At 37.6% G+C, this 7,986-nt stretch overlaps 1 pseudogene; it reads right to left on the reverse strand.

Moving 5' to 3' along the window:
- Window positions 1-7,458: 7,458 nt before the first annotated feature.
- Window positions 7,459-7,986, reverse strand: part of LOC125588341 — a 3,912-nt pseudogene continuing 3,384 nt past the window's right edge.

Genomic DNA, 7,986 nt, shown 5'->3' on the forward strand with positions numbered 1-7,986 from the left:
GCCACCACCTCAAGAGCTGAACAAAAGAGAGAAAGAGAGTCACCAATTAGAGAGAGAGAGAGAGATCTCAAGAAACTGTACATATTAACACGTTATTATTCTTTCTTTCTTTTTCTTTTGGTGCAAACGTTATTATTATTTGGTAAAATATTGCCGTAATATTTTGTCAAATATAACAAAATTTTCATACTCGACTGAACAATAATAAGTCTAGCTAGAAACACCTGGGTAAAATTTTTCATGACAGTTTAGAGAAGTAGACAAAAGCGTCTATTAATACATGACATTTATTAATTAATAAATGTGATTTCACTTCTTCTTTATCATTCCCAAAATTAAATCTGAGGGAATTCACACAGAAAAAAAACACAATTATACAAAGAAACACTAAATTGCATAAAATTAGAAGAAAAAAAAGGTTTTAAATATCGTTATCATATTAAAAAAAAAAGGAGAGTTTCATTTCTTGCATGTCACGTATACAGACATGATTACAAATTCATGTTATCTGCTTTAATCTTACCCGTTCATATAATCAACGATCAACATTTATTCTGCAAGGAGAGGCAACAGATTGTGCAAGATTTTGCTTAACCGCTTTGGCTCTCTCTCTCCCCTCTCACGCGTTTCACTGGTCGTTTACATGCACGCGCTCAAGGAGCTTATTTGATGTGTGGGCTCCATTATCAAAGAATTATTAAAAACTTTTGAAAGATCACATACAACAACAAACGTATCACGTATCACGTATGCGCATATCTATCTATATATATAAAGTTGGATTTTTCCCTTCTTATGACATATGGAAGGGGGGTTTGTTGACATGTGTCTTCATGTTTTTTTTGTATTTAAATTCTTCTTCTTTTAAATTATTACAATTTTCTCCATCAATTTCTAATTGTGTATTATCTAATCATTCTCACACTTATTGGTCTCTAAAATTCAAGAAATAAATAAACTAATATAAATATATTTTAAATATTTAATTTATTCACACCTAAAAATAGCAAGACTTTTCATCATTTTATTATTTTTTACTAATTTTTATTATTTCATTTACAAATTATATTTATTTCACTATTAGTATCATAAGATAATTAAATTAAGAATAAGAAACTAGACAACCAACACATAAACTAAGAAAGCGTGCCAAAGGGAGAATAATAATCGAAAGGCCAAAACCACCAAAAAGAAGGAAAATATATGCCTAAAACACCGGAATCACAACCAGTAGCTAAAAAGTAAGAAACACCTCACAAACTAAACAAGAACATAGAAGACGACATGCAACTGGAAAACTACAAAGCTCTGGATAGAAGGGACCAAAGCTCCAAGAGATTAACTCCGCACACATATACCAAGAAAAACATGGAAAGAAAAGAAACAACTTGAGAGACGGAGAAAGGAAGACAACCACCAAAAAATCAGAGACTAAACTTGAGACCAGAAATAACCTTCCAAGCCCACATAGCATACACGAACGAAAACATTATCCAAATCTCGAGTGGCAAACATGGTGAAAGGGAGAGCCACCAGAGATGCGATGAAAGCTGCAAAGAGATGCAAGAATAGAGAGGGAAAGGGAGACATAGCGAAATCAGAAAACTATGGAGCCGTCCTCGAGCTATGAAAGAGAGCATAGAAGTCAGAACACCAAAAACTAGATCTTGAAAACCAAAACTAACAGAGACTATTGACGGTAAGCCAACGACGAGGAATATAAAATCAAAAACGAATAAACTCTTACTCAACCAAGGAGATGCAGTTCCTAACATCAGCTGAAATCTAAGAAAAAAGAGGAGCAGTCAATATTGTCTGGAACAGCCTACAATGCCATGGGAAGAAACCGAACAACTGAAAACTCATAAACCCGATCTGCAACAAATACCATATAATCTCATAGGTGAAGAAGGCAAGAAGAACAAGAGAAGAATGTGAGTCTTTTTCCGGTGATGGTGAGAAGCACCGCACACCAAAAATGTAACAAAATACATAGACGGTGAGGGCTCAAGTTTAAAATATGGGGAGAGGGCAAAAAACATCTTAAAAGTTATAATTTTCAAAAATATGAAAAAAATATAATACAATTTTGACGATGAAACCGTTAATCTTAGAATCAACAAATGCGTAGATGCAAAGTTATTGAAATTCAATATTAGTTTACGTTAGAGGCTCATTTGACTACTAACAAGTACTATACACACAACAACACATTATTAAAAAAAAAAAGCAAAATATATTAACTTATCACCTACAACATAACACACTAAAAACATAAAAAAATCTTAACAAATAAAAACGACAACATAATTACATTATCCAAAAAAAATCATGCTCTTAGCAATAATAAAACAATATTCCGCGCGAAGCGCGTACACCCCCCTAGTGAAGTTATAAATTCTACTTATTTCTTACTTGCGTTGTTGGATAATTCCAATTAACTTGAGGAGCAAGTTAACTCATTAAAGTGAAGTTTGATGGGTTAAGTAAAAAGGAAAACATATCGAGCTTAGGAATGTTTCCATATTATTATTAGGAAAAGATGTAGCTTCACCCTTAGGAAAAGATGTAGCTTCTTCCTATATAAAGAGTCTCATAAAGAGATGTTCCATCAAGAGAAACACATTGAAAGATTTAATTTTGAAAGAGTTTCTAAATCTAATAAGAAGAGAAGTTCTTATAATCTTTGTGTTTGTGCAACTTTAATTGGTATCAGAGCTCCAGGTTTTGAAGGTCGTTTACAAGAGGAGTTGTAACTTCGATCAAAACATGGGAGACGATTCTCAAGCACGTGATAAAGGTCTTGAGATGAAGAAGGACATACGATGTCCGATGCTAACATCGACCAACTACACCGTATGGTCGATGCGAATGAAAGTGATTCTTCGTTTATACGAAGTTTGGGATACGATTGATCCAGGGAGTAACGATGCAAAGAAGAACAATATGGCGATTGCTCTAATCTTTCAATCAGTCCCGGAGGCGCTAATACTTCAGATTGGAGAACATGATACATCGAAGAAGATTTGGGAAGCTATAAAATCCCGTAACCTAGGCGCTGATCGCGTGAGAGAAGCAAGGTTACAAACTTTGATGTCTGAGTTCGACAAACTGAAGATGACAGACACAGACACGGTGGATGACTACGCAGGAAAACTTTCAGGCTTAGCATCGAGAGCAGCCGCGTTAGGAGAGATAATGGAAGCATCAAAGCTGGTAAAGAAGTTTTTGAAGGGACTTCCAAGAACGAAGTTCATTCACATCGTAGCTTCGTTAGAACAAGTGTTGGATCTAAATTCAACAGGATTCGAAGACATTGTTGGGAGATTGAAGGCTTTCGAAGAACGCATCAAAGAAAAAACCCAAGATGAAGATCAAACGAAGCTAATGTTTGTAAAGAATGATGCACAAGGTCGTGGAAGCCATAGCAACTCGCGAGGAAGAGGCAGAGGTAGAGGTTATGGTGGAAGAGGAAGAGGACGAGGAAGGTCTAATGGTTCTGATGGTCATAACAAAGGAGGAGAAGCTTCGGACAAGACCAAGAAGGACTACTCTAAGGTTAGATGTTGGCGATGCGACAAGATGGGGCACTTCGTGTCACATTGTCCTACACGACCAAGAGAAGAAGCTAACCTAACGGAAACACAAGAAGCAGATGCATTATATATGCATGAAGTAGTATTCCTCAACGAAGAGAGAGTGTTTCCTAAGAGGTTTGATGAATGCGATGGAAATACGAGTATATGGTACCTTGACAATGGTGCAAGTAACCATATGACAGGCAAGACAGAGTTCTTCTCAAACCTAGATGAGAGCATCAAAGGCAAAGTCAAATTCGGTGATGGATCAAACGTCGAGATTGTTGGGAAAGGTTCGATCACGTTCATCGGAAAAACAGGGGAGAGAAGAGCACTCAAAGATATCTACTACATCCCAAGTCTTAAACACAATATCATAAGTCTTGGACAAGCAACCGAGATGGGTTGTGAGGTTAATATGAAAGAAGACTTACTGATGCTGAAAGATCCCCGTGGAAGGCTATTAGTACAAGTCGCAAGGCAACCAAACCGATTGTACAAGACGCCAATGGAGGTTGAATATCCGAAGTGTCTTCAAATACAAGAAACTGATGTTACATGGACGTGGCATGCACAGCTAGGACATGTGAACTTTGGAGTCATGAAGAATATGGTAGACAAAGAGATGGTAGTAGGGATGCCTCAGGTGATACACGATAAAGATGTGTGCAGCGCCTGCTTAGTTGGAAAGCAAACTCGGAAGTATTTCCCACCTAAAGCAAAGTATCGAGCATCACACGCATTGGAGTTGGTACATGGTGACTTGTGCGATCCGATATCACCATCAACACCAGCAAACAATAGATATGTATTTGTCTTAATTGATGATTACTCAAGATATATGTGGACGATGCTGCTAAGAGAGAAGAGTGAAGCGTTCGATCGGTTCAAAAAGTTCAAGGAGTACGTGGAGAATCAAACGAAGCTAAAACTCAAGACTTTTCGCACCGATAGAGGAGGAGAGTTCACATCCTCTGAGTTGTTCATTTTGTGTGAAGAAAACGGTGTAACTAGACATCTCACCGCATCGTATACACTATCAACAAACGTGGACGAAGAACCAGGATCATTCAAGCTTCCTCATATTGATGTTACAGAAGAAGGAGATGGTGATGAGCATCAAGATCACCAACACCACGAAGTAGCAGAGAACAACGATGCAAACCAAGACCAGCATGTAACATCAAGATATGGCCGTAACATCAGAAAACCAAAGCGGTTCGATGATTACATCCTACTTGCTGAATTTGAAGGTGGCAGACTCTTGCTCACCATCGATGGTGAACCAGAAAGTTACATCGAAGCTGCAGTGATACAAGCTTGAATCGATGCAATGAAGGCAGAGGTCGAATCTATCATCAAAAATAAGACCTGAAAGCTCGTCAAGAAGCCGGCAGGTGTGAAACCGATAGGTTTGAAGTGGATCTATAAGATCAAGAGGAATGCAGATGGAACGGTGATCAAAAACAAAGCAAGGCTAGTCGCAAAAGGTTACGTGCAACAACAAGGCATAGACTTCGACGAAGTATTTGCACCAGTTGCTCGGATAGAAATCGTACGACTACTCTTGGCGTTAGCAGCAACTAATGGATGGGAGATCCATCACTTAGATGTGAAAACTGCGTTCCTGAATGGATACTTAAATGAGGATGTATACGTTACTCAACCAGAAGGCTTTGTGGAGAAAGGAAAGGAGGATCATGTGTACAAACTTAGCAAAGCACTATACGGTCTGCGTCAAGCTCCGAGAGCTTGGAACATCAAACTCGACCGTGTTCTCAAGGAGATGGAGTTCACGAAGTGCACCAAGGAACCTGCGGTATATCAAAAGAAACAGAAGGGGGAGCTTCTGATCATAGCTATATACATCGATGACTTGTTTGTAACATGGACTTCGCTCAATGTTATCAAGCAATTCAAAGATGATATGTCAAGAAGATTTGAGATGTCAGACCTCGAGATGCTTACATACTATCTTGGTATAGAAGTAACGCAAGGAGCTGATGGCATTCACATCAAACAAGAAGGATACGCGCAAGGTATACTTGTCAAGACGAAGATGGAGTCATGTAACTATACTCACGTTCTGATGCAGACGAGTTTGAAAGTATCAAAGGCAGAGGAGGAGCCTGAGATTGATGCAACATCGTATCGAAGCACCATAGGATGCTTAAGAGAGAATCATAGAGAAGCAGTGAAGCATCTATACTCACGTTCTGATGCAACATCGTGTCGAAGAAATGCGATGCACCTATTAACGGTCTATGGAAGTTCATTGGAGTTCAGAAGATCAACATACCTAAGATTCAAGTTGGAATTAAAGGGGAGAATGTTGGATAATTCCAATTAACTTGAGGAGCAAGTTAACTCATTAAAGCGAAGTTTGATGGGTTAAGGAAAAAGGAAAACATATCGAGCTTAGGAATGTTTCCATATTATTATTAGGAAAAGATGTAGCTTCGCCCTTAGAAAAGATGTAGCTTCTTCCTATATAAAGAGTTCTCATGGAGAGATGTTCCATCAAGAGAAACATTTGAAAGATTTAGTTTTGAGAGAGTTTCTAAATCTAATAAGAAGAGAAGTTCTTATAATCTTTGTGTTTGTGCAACTTTATGCGTACCTTTTGTTTCTTGCATGAAACTCACACATTTTTGTTTAAAAAAAACATTTTAAAATATGCAGACAATAAAAACTAATGTGGAACTTTGAGATTTTGCAAAACAATAAGTATGAAAAATGATATGACGCAAGGGCAGTGAAAGTATAGGTTTCAACTTTCAAGGGTATAACTAATGACCCAAACTTCAAACCCAAAAGATGTGGGGAGAGCTCTAACCAATGCTGTTTCTGATAGAGACTGTTTCTGTAGCCAAAATGGTATTTCTAGCTATACATATTTACACTACAGGTTTTCTTGAGTAAGTCGCATTGTATGTTATAGCATGGACCAGTTTATTCTGCTCGGTACCGATGTGTTCCAAGAGTTAAAGGACTGGAGAAAACTGACAACTGAAGTTATAAGTTCTTGGTGTCTTTACATTGTGCTCGATGTTTAGATTTAATAAATTGTGCTTCTCAATTTTTCTTTACTATTCCCATAAACAACTAAAATGCATGCAATTTATAACACACAGTTTTTTTTTGATTAAACACAGTTTCCCAACGGCTTTCCAGGTCCAAGAGACTAATCTGTGTCGCTGCGGCCCGAATGTTAAATCCGCAGTGGCCGGGAATCGAACCTAGGTGGCGGTGCTCACAGCTGTGAGTCCTTTACCACCAGAGCTAGACGCCCCGGTTTATAACACACAGTTATCCTAAGAAATATAAGCTGCACAGAATTTGTGTGTGTTTTTAGAGGTTATTATCATTGCATTATATTGTGCCTAATTTAACTTTTCAGGTAAGACAAGCATTCTTGAACCACAGAATGAGAATTAGTAGTGCAAGATCTTAATCGCCTTACATAGTTCGAAAAGTAGAAACGTGTATGTTGCAGTTCACAAAGTGTGGAAAATGTATACCGTATTTTCTTATAATACATATGACCTAAGAAAATAAAGCAATCCGAGTTCAAATTCATGCATAGTTACATTCAAATGCAAAGGTGCAGCCAAAACAACTATAAGAAGCACTACTATGCACACCACAAGATAACAAGAAAGGCAATATAATACGTATACGTACGGTTTTAAAAGAACATATTTAACGAAAAACAACGCGAAAGAGAGTGCGTGCTTGATACCAACACAAGAACACACGATTAAACTCTATAAAATATCATATAAAACCAGCAATTAATAATAACATAAGTGTATTTAGTCTAACACACAAAACAAAATTAACAAAAATGCATTAGAGAGGTAGAAGCGCAACGTCTAATTCAAGTCTCCAAGTACACGAGACTCTCACTCTGATCCATCAACATCACGCTAACGGTTGATTTATCAGTACTAAACCAGTGGTCCGGTATTCCTTTTATTTCGATCTTTGTCATATCATTGCTTCCAAGGTCATAAGAGAGAATGTGAAGGGAGAAAAACATATCCTCTGGTATAAAGAAAACCTTGTTATCGTGAGTTGTACCTTTCATGTTGTATATAGTTATGTTATTAATAACCAAATGTAGCTGCGAAGACTGCAAAACATGCATAGTTTTCCTTGACCAGCTGTTCTGTTCCCAGCATCTTCCACAGCCCATAAATCAAGCATACCCTTTTCCCTAAGATTGGTTTGGTCAATGATAGTTACTTTACCACCATACTCTATAAGACTCACATTCTTCATCCTTAGAAGCACTTCATCTCCGTCCCTACGAGGTACTTGGATCATTTTGAAGTCTCTGGATCTAATGTGGAAGCTCACAAGCACTAAATTATACCTACCAGTCCAACCCATGTAATATATAACA

Source organism: Brassica napus, chromosome C6, assembly GCF_020379485.1.
Source record: "Brassica napus cultivar Da-Ae chromosome C6, Da-Ae, whole genome shotgun sequence".
In the NCBI taxonomy this organism is placed as follows: Eukaryota; Viridiplantae; Streptophyta; class Magnoliopsida; order Brassicales; family Brassicaceae; genus Brassica; species Brassica napus.